Source organism: Pygoscelis adeliae, unplaced genomic scaffold (assembly GCF_000699105.1).
Source record: "Pygoscelis adeliae isolate BGI_AS28 unplaced genomic scaffold, ASM69910v1 Scaffold10, whole genome shotgun sequence".
In the NCBI taxonomy this organism is placed as follows: Eukaryota; Metazoa; Chordata; class Aves; order Sphenisciformes; family Spheniscidae; genus Pygoscelis; species Pygoscelis adeliae.
Genome location: NW_008824053.1, coordinates 4,810,028 through 4,822,952, shown reverse-complemented (window position 1 = coordinate 4,822,952; position 12,925 = coordinate 4,810,028).

Genomic DNA, 12,925 nt, shown 5'->3' with positions numbered 1-12,925 from the left:
AAGTAAAACTGATAGTAAACATTAAATCCTCCACATCTCTGACATCAGTCAGAGAGTACCGAACTCTAACAAGAGCCTATGCCAGTCCATCCAGGTGAAATGCGTTTCATTATATTTCACGCTAACAAGGTACTAATTTGGTTTCTTGTTTCAGAGTATACAGTAGCAACCATATTAAAAAACAATTTCATAAATCCGTGCTAGGGTAATTGTTGATTCACTGTACAAATACAGCGCAGCCAAGAAACTCTGCTACAACACAGTTCACGTAGACAAGCTTTAGCCTTATCAAGATCCTGTTGTGATGGATTGGAGCTGCTCTGCAATCATTTATGAATACTCAATGTTTACACAGTTACTGGGATGTTTATTTTATAACTAGATGAGGGGAGGCCAGGGTATGGTCTTCTCTGCAAACACTTGAGTGCTGATAAAAGACAATTACAGCTGATGGTCCACACATATCGGAGGTCAAAAGGATTAGAGTAACTTGAAATGGACTTTCTCAAAGGAAAAAAACAAACAAAAGAGCGTTTGGAAGGAGAAGGAGCAGACTGACAGATGACCCTGTTTGGATGTCTATGGAAGTTAGGTCTACCATGCTACAATAGACTTAGAGGCCTTCGGATAAATAACAATGTATGTAGACTTCAGTAACTAGTCATCTCCGCATCCCAAGCACTTTCCTCCTCCTCATGAATTGAACCACATGATTTTAGGAAACCTATTTAGGAAGCTCATTACAACTTCCAGAAAGAGATATTATATTTTCAGGACTCATTCAGGTTGCAGCAATCAGGCTTTTGTTAGGATCTGTTCATAATTTCATCTCCACAGAGATAAAAGGACAAGGCCTTAAAAGCTGCATTCAGTAATCAAGTAGCATTTGTGGCATCTTATTTATGGCATTTCATGGGTTTTGTGGGCATATTCTAATCAAATCAGAATACAGCTGTGGCCTCAGAGCATATTAGGTGCTTAGGAGATCTGAGGCTGTTTTGAATATCAGTACCTTGCATGAATTCCACACCACATGCTCTTCATAGTTGCTACAAATGACAGGACAACTTTTCATTCACAGTTTTTGACTAAGCCAGATGCTTAAAGTGGCGAACAAAAGCTGTGGAGAACTGCGCTTCTGCTTCTCCTGCCAAACTTGAGAACTGTGCAGACCAGGTTTTGGGCAGTGGTTTTACGCCTGCCTTACGCTGAGCCAAGTGCAGGCTGCTGTCAGAAGAGCTGATTTTACATTCTCCTCTTCCTTTACCAGTAGCAACGACAGTGTAACCATGAGCCAAACCAGGCAGATGACCTGGCTGAAAATTATCTTTTTCCTTTCCCTTCCTTCTGCCCCAAAAGTTTAGTTTTCATTTGCGCGTGTGCCTCCGGTCTGGTTTGCCACACAGTCATGTACCTGAACACCAGTCCTGGCGCAAGGGCAAGAACTGGTTTGCCCCAGTCGCAGCAGCCAAGTCTTTCATCTGATGAAAGCATCAGTGTTACCACGACCTGAGCTCCACAGGGACTGATCCAGGGACTGTGCCGTCTTCTGCAACTGATGACTTCCAAGAGGTGAGGAAAGAGGATCTGCTTTAGACTATGAAGTCTTGCCAAGGCTATTATTTTTTCTGACAGAAACAAAGGTAGTCTCTTTAGACTAATCCTGTTTCTTTCTTGTGGAGAAGGTGCAATATGTGGAAGCACATATTTGTTTAGCTGTGGAGAGAAGCAGCCTCACCGCGTACATACAAATGTCCATTTTATCATATTGAAAGTTCCCCAAATAGGTGAGATATGAAATGCGAAATTCTCCTGAAACCCTGAGCTGGTCTAATTCAGAGGGTATAAGCAATTGCTCTGCAAAAGGCCCTGTCAGAAGTAAAGTTGGTTTAGGTGACACTTCTCTCCAGTAATGCAGAATAATAACATGCTAGTAAGATGGAGAAAGCAAATTCAAAATCATAATGGAGATTAGCCATCTCCACTGAATAGGCTATTTGTCTCTTGTTGCTTGTGTCTAGCAAACCCTTTTGTAGTTTCAGTTCCTTCTGGATACCCTGCTAATTGCTGTGAAGAGGACTATTTATCAGGACATTACTCTAAGCTATTGTTGCCATCTGTAAATATTTGTACATATTACCAGAGCTCTGAAAGTGTAAATTTTGAACAACCAAAATAAATCAAGCCATTTAAGTAAAAAGACTCAAAAGTCAACCGTAACAGCTGAAGAAAATATGAACTCTCACCCTTCCCCAGCAGAGGCTCGAAAGGAAAATGGGCTTGTTTCTGAAAATGAGCTTGTTATTAATTTAGTGAAGTTCTCCACTCCAGCACAGAAGAAGCATGGAAAGAGGTTTTAAAGAGACTGAGTTGTCAGTGAGCATCTCCTGCACTGGGGAGAAAGGTCTTACAAGATCAGCAGCATATGGAAGGAAAACAAGAGTCTGAAGCAAGTGGATGTCACAGCTAATAAGCAGGAAAGGAGCTCAGTTCCTGCTGGAAGAACGGGGCTGCTGCTGCTCCTCTGTCCCCTCAGGCTCCTTAGCTGCCAGAATCATCACACTAACCTCAAAAGGTTCAAAAGATAGACATCTCTAACGATGACCGATGACATCATTCTAACAAGGATTTCATGAGCTGCTCGTCACAGGCATCTTATGAAATGGGGTCTGTAAGATAGGTCTGAAATAATGTTAAAGATATTGAAAAAAAAATTCAAAGCATGAGGCACCATGTTTTAAAGAGTGAATGTTGAAGGAGAAGTAAAGCGCCAGACCAGTCCCTTTTTACCTTTCTTGGCCACAAAATAAAAAATAACACCCTACTTTGCACTGCACTAAAAGTTATATACATTTTAGAAAGTTTATGATTCTTTAAATTAAACTACCTATGGACAACCCGGACAAGAGTTTTCCTGGTACTTGGCCCAAATTTCAGAATGAATTATATTTTTGCATGTATGTGTGTGTATACACACACTCACACACACTATTAAACCAACACATGAAAACACTAAGTAGTGGTACTGCATTTGGTGGTACTTTGCACCACTGCTGGAGAAGCACAAATTGATTAAGAATTTTAAGTTTACTGACAAAATGCTCATACTTGAGAGCTAGTCAGGAATAGATAAAGCTAAACCCTACACCAGTAAGTAGTCACATCCACTCTCTAACATTAACAGGAGTTAAATATCTGTACTGACAGGAGGTTTTACTACCCAGAGAGATGACTTCAGCTTCAGAACACTAAAGAGAGCAAGTCTATAAAGCATTTGTAACCTATTTGCTAATATACCTGTTCTTTCCAAATACAGTGGTCCACAGGCTCCTCGAGTAAGCTTTATTACAACAGGAAATTCTGTTTTCTTTTAATGACACAGAACTCCTTTGGACTGTTTTTGGACTCCAGTTTTCACACAGTAAGAGAGTGTGTTTCTTCAAAGCAGACCTTCAGGATCTGCCTTCAATAGTTCGATCCTCAGGGTGGGGCGTTTTGTGTTTTCTCTGGTTTGGGGTTTTTTTTGTTTGGTTGGTTTTGGGTTTGGTTTTTTGTTTTGGTTTTTGGTTTGTTTTTCCTCCCCCTGGGTGGTGGTGGTGGGTTTGGTTTTTGTTTTATTTTTACTTCTAAAAAAGGACTGCATTGTATTCTGGTACTTACAAGGAAGATTTTATAGATTCTACAAGACTCATGAACTGCGCTGCAGTTTTAGCACCCTCTACAGCATGTTATTTATGTACATCCACAGGTGACTAGGACAGATATGACGTATTACCTGACTCAGTGCCCACTGAAGTCAGCTGGAACATTTCCACTGACTTTAGAGAGCTTTGCACAAGGCTATTAAAAGAGGCTTTCAATGAGAGAAATGTTGCAGTCTGTCAGTTCTCATTAGCATTAGCAACTTTAAACTATGAACCCATTATCATTTTGGACGTCTCAGTACAGCTGAGGGGCGCAGAGAATATGCAGTCCCATGGGACATACTCCTGCATTCAGAGCTTGATTCTGCTTCTGAAGATAAATTTGCTTCCCGTCGAAATGAAGGGAGAAAGCGTCCCTTATTTTTTAATTTTTCCTCAGTGCAGTCCACTGATCTCATACTGTCAAACACTCTCTTCCCCAAGAAACGTCCAAAATAAATTTAAGCAAACATCAGATTCCCCAAGAGAGCTGCCTTGCATGCACAACAAAGTCTGTCCCTGCCCCACGGAGCTTTACGGTCAGGGGGCAGCGGTGGCACTCGTCTGCTCTGTTTAAAACTCACTGTAGCCCTTCTGAGTGCACAGCCTTCGTACTTCACATGCAAGCATGTCTTGTTTATAAATAAGGTTTCAATTAACATCCCAGACAAAAAACAGGCCTATAAATAAAGATACAATAAAACTGCACAGGAGAATACTGAGTAAAGAAGGGAACAGTAACATGCAACAGGAACCTACTTTCAAGCTCTATGCAACTTCCACAGGGAACTGAGAGCATTCAGCAACTATCAGTTTCAAGCCGTTGATAATCCTCTCTTTTCCTGTTCACTTCAAATTAAACTTCTAGCATGAATTATTATCCAGAACATATGCATCAGGCCCACGTGATTATTTACACAAAGTTCACACTTTCCTGCAGCTCCACACCTTTGCATCTATTGTGCACAACCCCTCGCTGTCAGTCGCGCTCCTGAGACCCAGGCAGCATCAAGCTGGCTCATTAAGAGCCATTCCCAGCGCAAGCAAGCTAATTACAATGAAGCGCTGACAGAGTGCCTCCACACATGAGGGAAACATGCTGTGGTAAGAGCGAAAGAGAAGGAATGTCAGGGTGGAAGGTGACTCAACAGATCGTGCATTCCCAGGCCTCACTTCAGTTAGAATATTTTTGCTTAAACAGGCTCCTCTGAGGTGCTGTAGAGTTTAAATTTTTCACGGTTTTTTAGTAGTTTTTCAAAATTCTAGGATACAACTGGAGGTGCCCGTGCAGTACTCTGGGCACATATGTCACAGAATTAAGAATTACAGCATGAACACAACCGCCTCGGCACACGCCCTCCAACAGGCTACGGTGGAGGAGATGGCCTTTGCAGGGCACCCGGGGAACTAACACATCCAGCATCTGGCAGGCTCTTGGAGCAGCGCGTTCCCGAAGAGAGCACCACGCGCGGAGTAGGAGAAGGCCCCACCGGCAGCTCCCCCCTGCTTAACTGGGGGAACTCCAGCTCAAACACCTCTGCTGACCTCCAGGGAGGCAGCACTTTCTCTGCAAATGGTGTCCCAAGCCATTTAAAGTTTTAGAACATAAAACTGAATATAACTATATAATAAATTATTGTAATTGCAAGTTATTATAATTGCCTATTCAACTATAATATAAACTGTGAAAAGTATATATTATAGAAATTCCACATAGAAATTCCCGGGAAGACTGCAACAGCTAATTGAGCAGTGGCTTAAGACGCACGTCCCGGGAAGCTCTGTCCTGGCGAGCAGGCTGCGCCATCCTGCGCTGGCCCTGTCTTCCAAACAACAGAACTGTTGCTTCCCTCAGACTTTGAAAATTGTTCCTTCTATCCTGAAAACCTGATTTACCGTATTCAGAAAACCTGATTTTGCTCTTGAGATGTAAAAGGGCTGTGTGTTTTCTTTGGAGGTAATATATAGCACACAGAATTTTGTATCTTGTTTTTCCTAATGTATCATCATCTACATCTTCTTAACCTAATCTTGCGTTTCTGAAGGAAACCTGAAATGTGAAAGTTTGTGCCTTCACTCCATTTGATCTGTTGCTTGTATGTTCTCCTTCAGTTTTTTTCCATCTACTGCACTTATTTTAGCACGCAGCGTTTCAAGGAAGCCAGGAAAGATTATAGTTCCTGGTAGCTGGAAAATATGTCTTCAGACAAACCCTGGTAGTCTGCTCAGTCTCAGCTTTCTCTCCATCAGCATCCACAGCCAGCGGGGCACCCTGCAGTGTCACTGAACTGGCACACGATGCATGAGGCCAAGGGATTTGAAAATTGTCTGCTTCTTTCTGCAGACCAAAAATTTACTCCTTCCCCGGAATAAGCCAGGTAGCTTCTTTCACAACCCAATGCTTATAAATGACGGGATTTTAGTTTTAATAAGTTTTATCCAAGAGCAAACAGACAGCTCCACTGTATTCCCCTGTGCCTTCCCGTCCCTCAAAACATGGTGGCAGTGTTCAATCTGTCCCTACATGCCACATTGGCGCAGCATGCCTGGTCTGTGAGATTGCTTGTGTGAAGTAATCATCTAATAAAAGGCAGAAATGTAGTAATGACTAAAATATGTACAATAACCATTATAATCTTTCCTAAGCACTTAAGAACCCCTGTTGTCTGTTGATGTATTTGATAGGCTTCTGCTAATGGCAGCTTATATCAGCAGAAGGTGTCTACAGTGTTTTCCTCAGCACTGAATATGGCAGACCTTCGTGAATGATGCACATGCAGAAAACAAACATTTAAAGATCAAGTACCTTTTTAAAAAAAAGCATCACCTAAATATGAATTGGTCCTCATAAACACAAAGTTGACCATTGCCAACAAAAATCTTCCACAAAAGACTACGTGAGGAGATGACAAGAGCCTTCACGTACCTATGAAACATCAGAAAACTGCATTCGGGCTAAATAAAGTAGCAATTTAATAGCTCTGCATTTCAGAGAAACAGACACCAGAAGCCACTGCCCAAGACATAGGCTGATGGATGGCAATGCTTGGACTATGTTAATCTGAACTGTTTGGCTCCAGCCGTTCCCTCGGAGACAGAGCGCAGAAACCGGGGGCCGGGGGCGCTGGCGGTTGGGGCCTGGGGGCCCCCCCGCCGCAGAGGGAGCCAGAGCCCTAGCCCAGCCAGCGGAGGCAGCGGGGGCCAGGGCCCTGGCATGGCACTTGCTGGAAGGCAGGCTTGGTGTCTGAGCGAGGAAATGGCCTTATGCTCATTTCCAGCGTTTGAGGAAAAAGGACGCTGTGTACTTTTTTTTTTGTGCGCGTGTGAATAGAGCAAGTTGCACTTCTGCCAAGGAAACACACGCTCCTGCCAGTGTCTCCTAACAGAGCAAGCACTGACCAGTCTCCTGGGCAGAGACAAGAACAAACAAGCGAAGGAGTCCCAGCACCCTACTCCTCCTCCCCAGCTAGCAACATTCATGAACACGATTACCCTCACCAGTTTTTGCTTTCCCAGAAGCAGGAAAAAAACCTGGGTGCTTAAATCAACTGAGTACATCAAGTGTAGAGGCTAAAAAAGTCATTTATTGCAGACTGAAGTCAGATTTCAGCCTGAGTGGTTAATGTGCTTTGGTCAGCTATTTGTTTTTCTCTTTGATTTGTTCCTGACCGCTTCGTTTGCGGTGAGGTATTTGTGACTTTTTATTACTTTTATTATTTATATGAGACATAAACCAAACACGCTTTCCACCCTAACTAGCAAAACAGTCCAGTGGTCTGTTTCTCTTATACAGAAACGGTCTGGAGGCGTGACAGCTATCTTTCCTCTCATTATGTTAGCCCTTAAACAGGCAAGACTTTCTCCAAGGCTAACTGTCCAGATCCATCATCGCAGACTGTGTCAGCAAGCTCATACCACCATAGCAACATGATGAAATACCAGTTCCTGCATAACTTGTGTCGCTTCCCAGCATTGCTAATGGGTCAACATCCTCGGTAACACGAGAGGTTAAGGACAACCAACAGTCCGCCAATCAATTTTTGTACAAGACATTATTCACTCAAGTAGGATATAAATCAGCAAAGGGGCAAATTAGTGACTGTCATAAACAGAGTTTACACATTAAATTGTGTGCTATCATGGAGATTTGACTTTGGAAATAGAGTATCATGGACTGTTCACATCCAAAATTGCTTTGAAAAAGAAAGCAGGGAAGACCTCCTCTTCGGAAAGCTTTCTGATGGGCAGAAAAGCCCCAGAGCAGAAATGGCACCCAGCTTTACTTTCTGCTGTATAAAAGGGTGGGGGTGGGAGAGACTGATTTGGTTTTTGGGTTTGTTTTAAGTCCATGTTGGCAGCTACTGTGATTTTATCACCAGTCTTCAATTTTGTCCTGGGGACCTATTTAATAAAAACCTCAGATTTCATTAAAAAAGAATAACTTAAGTTTGTTGCTGTCCTTGAAGAGAAGCCCTGGTTAATTCTGTAGTAATGGCTATGCAGATAAGAGACCAGAAATCCATGCCAAGTTTAAGCCAGCTAACATGCATAACGATAACTTCTCTTTCCCAGCATACACTTTGGCGTGGGCTTCAAAACCTACTGGAGAAGCAGGGTAAGTACCTAGAGTAGCTTGCTCCCTCTGAGCTTCGTACTGCAAACCCTGCACCACAAAGCTTCAGCAAACTTGAGTGCACGATCTCCAACTTAATCACAAGATTTTTAATAGATGTGATTGGAAGGCCTGAAATGTAGCGTTAATTGCATGCTATATCCAACGGGGCATGAGGGTAGAAAGCAAGAAAAAAAGACAGACAAACAGGTCAGCAGAAAATACAGCTGGAAGTATGGGGAAATAAGCCTAATTCAGAGCAGGAAAACCTGAGGGAAGCAGCTAGGGACAAACAAATGAGAGGGAATTGGTGCCGTCTTATTAATGATATGACAAATGGTCACAGCAAATTCAAACAAAAGAGCTTCCCCAGTTATCTGGGCTAATTCATTTCCACCAGTTCTTGGTGCTGGTTTTGGCTAATTCACCAACACATAAAATGACAACTCTTCCATGGAGCTGCAGCAGAGAGTGCATTTGGAATCTCCCCAAACCACCAGAATTTCCTTTCTTGTTAAAATAAAATCCTCACAGCCTTCCACCCAAACACAGGCAGAGGAGGAGATGGAGGTTGGGAGGTGCGCAGACTATGGCAACCCGTCACGTGCACAAGTGCCCACACTAAAGGAGATGGGTAGAGTACTGTACAACTTACTTAAGGATCCTCAGATCTGTGATCTACTTTATTTGGTAGAGTAAATTTCAGCGCCAACAGGGATGGTACAAAGATTCAGACACTGCAGCTTTAGACACTGCCATTCTGCAACGCACCTGTGCTTGCACCAACCACCACCAGACACAGGGGAAGATTCTTAAACTATCAAACAATCATACTAATAGTACGATAAACCCAGTGCTAGGGAAAATTGCTGAACAAAATGTACTCTTCCACATCAGCATGTGTTTCTAGCAGTTGTTATCTCAGGGACACTAGAAGGAGAAGTTGCTGTTAATGACCTTCTATATCTTAATTGATCTTAGCTGCCTCATCCAAGGCCAGGTAGCGTGGTCTGCTAGTCCTTGAGTTAACAGTGACTGGACTGTTGAACACACCCTTATCTGTGTTAGCACAGTAGAGATGTAAAAAAATCTCAGTACATAGCCTTGATTTTTATAAATCAACACGCATAAGAATCTTGCAAATTCCAGTTGGATTATAAAATGCAAACCCTCCAATAGAAATTACAAAACAGACTCCTGAGAACAAGCTCAACGGCTTCGGAATCAATATTCCACAGAGCGCTAACTGTGGCAACAAAACTGTGTTGAAATTCTTGTGTCCCTGATGGGTTTCCAGCTTTCATTTTCAGCTGTAAACAGTCAGGGAAATAATGTTAGAGTTCCCCCTTTCCCTAGAGGAAGGGGTAGAGCTTTCCAAGCTTTGTGAATTCCTCTGGCACCTCCTGATTGAGATCTCCCCTTGCCAAAGAATGAGTATTTTACCTCGTGGTTGTTCTCAAAAATGTGATACGAGGAACTAGACATTTGGTCAGCATTACATTCGTTAGTGTATTTCCATAGGCTTGACAGAGATTCTGTCCCTAGCTGAATGGCTTGGGTTAGCAATCATTTCTGCAAGGCTACATGTAAAATGGAGTTGTTGAACACAGAGCCAGAGTCCTGAAATATTAGTTATCCAACCTTCTCCAACTGTGGCCTTGGAGAAAGGACATATCGAACTGCCCTACCGGAGAGGCCATTTGCCCTGCGTCAGAGAACAACGTGAACTGTGATCATGACAGGGAGGTTTTGGTAGAGGCTCTGTCAAGTAGGTTAGCTACAACAAGCTTCAGTACAGACCAATATAGAAGCTGGCTGGCTGCCAAGTAGGGTAGGCCTGGAGAAGAGGCATTTCTTGTCTTATCTTATGTTTTCTTATGTAATGTACTTGTTCTTAGGTACACGATGTAATCAGGGCTGGATAATCACCACCTAATCTGCTCATTACCTTGAAAGAATAGCTCCAACTGCTGTGGGGTGAAAAGGGGGCTGCCAAAGCGAGTGGTGGGCTGCACAAAGATTTCAGCCATGGCCTCTGGGCCATGCCTGGTGGTCCCGGGTTAAGGTTCAGCCCATACGTTGGGTTAGGAGAGAGACACAGCTGAGACCTCCAGGTAGGGCCAGAATGCAAAGGGGCAGCCAAAAGAATAGGTCAGCCACACAAAAAATTAACTCCTGGCATATTTGTCTAGGTCATAACTGGGCATTGTTATATACTGATCAGCCAACATCTGGGGTTAGTGTTAGGGTAAACAAGAACTAGGGTTAGGAGCACCAGGTGGAGCGGGGCACCTAACAGCTGCCAAAGGGAAGGGTGGGCTGTGCAAACATTTGATCCCTGGCAGCTTGTTCCTCTGGGCCGTAACTGGGGGTCATGGGTTAGGGCTCAGCCCATGACTGGGATTAAGGTTCAGGTTTGGGTTAGTCTGGGCTTTGTCTCTCTGTTAACCCTAAACCCAAGTATAATACTAGGCATGGACTGAAGCTTTTACCACATCCACCAGTCATTCCCTAAATTGTCAAGGACAAAGTCCTCATGCAGCCCACCCCTTCCTTTGGTAGCCACTTTTTGCCTCTACACCACCTGGAGCCCTTGGCTTTTTCCATTTCTTACCCTAACTGTAACGCTGGGCTTGGTCTTAGCCACATCCCCTAAGATCACCAGAGCTTTTTCAAGACCTGATTCTTACTGCTCTTTTTCACTTTAATAATTAGTCTTATCAAACCCAAGCTAGTCCCCAGCTGTGAGCATGTAGTCCTTGCTAATCTTAGGGCAGTTCCACCAACCCTGGAGTTGATTATCCTGGCCTTGAATATAGGCTATATTTCCCCATCTTGACTATCTGGAAAGGAGATGAGAAATTAGAATATCCATTTGCTCACAAAGATAGACCAGCTTGCAGCCTGCTAGCGTTGCAAGCTGTAAGCACAGTGCTGTTGTAAACTGTATTTGTGGCCATTTTCTTGTCTTAGCATTAGTATTTTATGACGTTATCCGTCAGACCTCATTTTGGATCCTTGTCTTTGACGCTGGAGTAGGCCTCCAGAGAATAAACAGCCCAGGAATGCTACACTGCTTTCTGAGTCCTAAAATAGGAAAGTGGTCGAGATGGTGTTTCTGTGTAACATCAGACTACTTGCAGAAGGAAAGGGAACAAACAATACTGTTAATGCTGTCAATAACTGCAGACCTGTAAACACTAAAATAGCTAAGGCAGCCGGCAAAAACCTCTTGAAGAAAAACTATGGCAAACTTCTAACTCCAAAAGCAGAAATAGAGATCAGTTGGCACAAATAGCATATTGTGTGTTGAGAAGTAGCCTTCAAGATTCCTTGGGGGTTAGATGCATTTTGCAACAAACAACACCTGCAAGAGCAATACAGAGCTAAGGGATATAGGGGGTAGAACAGGAAAGGGATGACGATAGAAATCTTGCTAGCCAAGCTCACCACTTTCAGGAAACATTACAATACCACATACCAAAGAGCATGGGTTGTTTTTCTTGCCTTATCATTTAATTTTTCCATATGGTTTAATAATTAGCCACCTTAGTTCACGGTACCATTTAACATCTTTAGGAAATCTGTCTTAAAAAATGTTTCCTCAAAGCAGTTTGTAGCAAATAACAAACTCCATAACACTGATTTTGTGTGTACGGTAGTGACAGAATTAACCCGATTCCTGGAGGTCTGCTGTAAAGCAACGTCTCTCAGGTCTGCTTGGCAGGCAAAATAGTTTGGAAATAATGGCCAAGATGGCACGGTTGTACCAGTCTCTTGTAATTCCATCAACATAAAAAAAATTAGTTGGTAGAGACAGAGCACAGATTGCAAAAAAACCCAAAACATCTATTGCCTCAACAAGCCGTTTGCCATTCAATGCTGTACCTAGGTTACTTTCCATTGTACAACAAAAGTATTTAGTGAGCTCAGGCCATTGCACAACACTGTCTGCATAGAGAGGGAGGAATTAGTTTTTCCAGACTTGGAGCTGTATCAGAGACAGCTGAGATGCATCCACAGCTGGTTCTTTTTGGACCCAGCACTGACGCGAGTGAGCACTGAGCAGCAAGTGATCTGGTGCATGTTTGTCAGTGGAACTTAGAGCAGACCAGGACACCAGAGTCATACAAAAAGTACCTCAGACACAGTTACAGACTGGCCTTTAAAAAAAAAAAAACAAAAAACAAGCAAAACAAAAAAAACCCACCATACAGAGTTAGTCACCTTAAAAAGCTTAAGCAGCAATAAATAAATGTAGCAATGGCAATCATTGGCTATGCTTCCTTGTTGGTATCCACAGCTAAATCTGATTTCGCCTCAAACTTTCAGCACTGTGTACCAATTCCCCATGTTTTTATTATAACCAAGATCATGTTGTAAATTAACCATGTTTATGCTGCACTTGAATCACCTTTTGCCACTGTCCTCCTTTTTCAAACATGATGACATTAGACTGCCTTTGCAGGCCGGTGCCAAAACTAACAAATCTTAGGTACTTCCTAAGGATTTTGGTATGGATCAGTATTCTCGATCCTGCTTTTTTTAGAAACATGGAAAAGTTTACTGAATAAATACATTTTAATATAGTTTCAGAGTTACAAAATGAAAGAAGTGTATTTGTTATAGC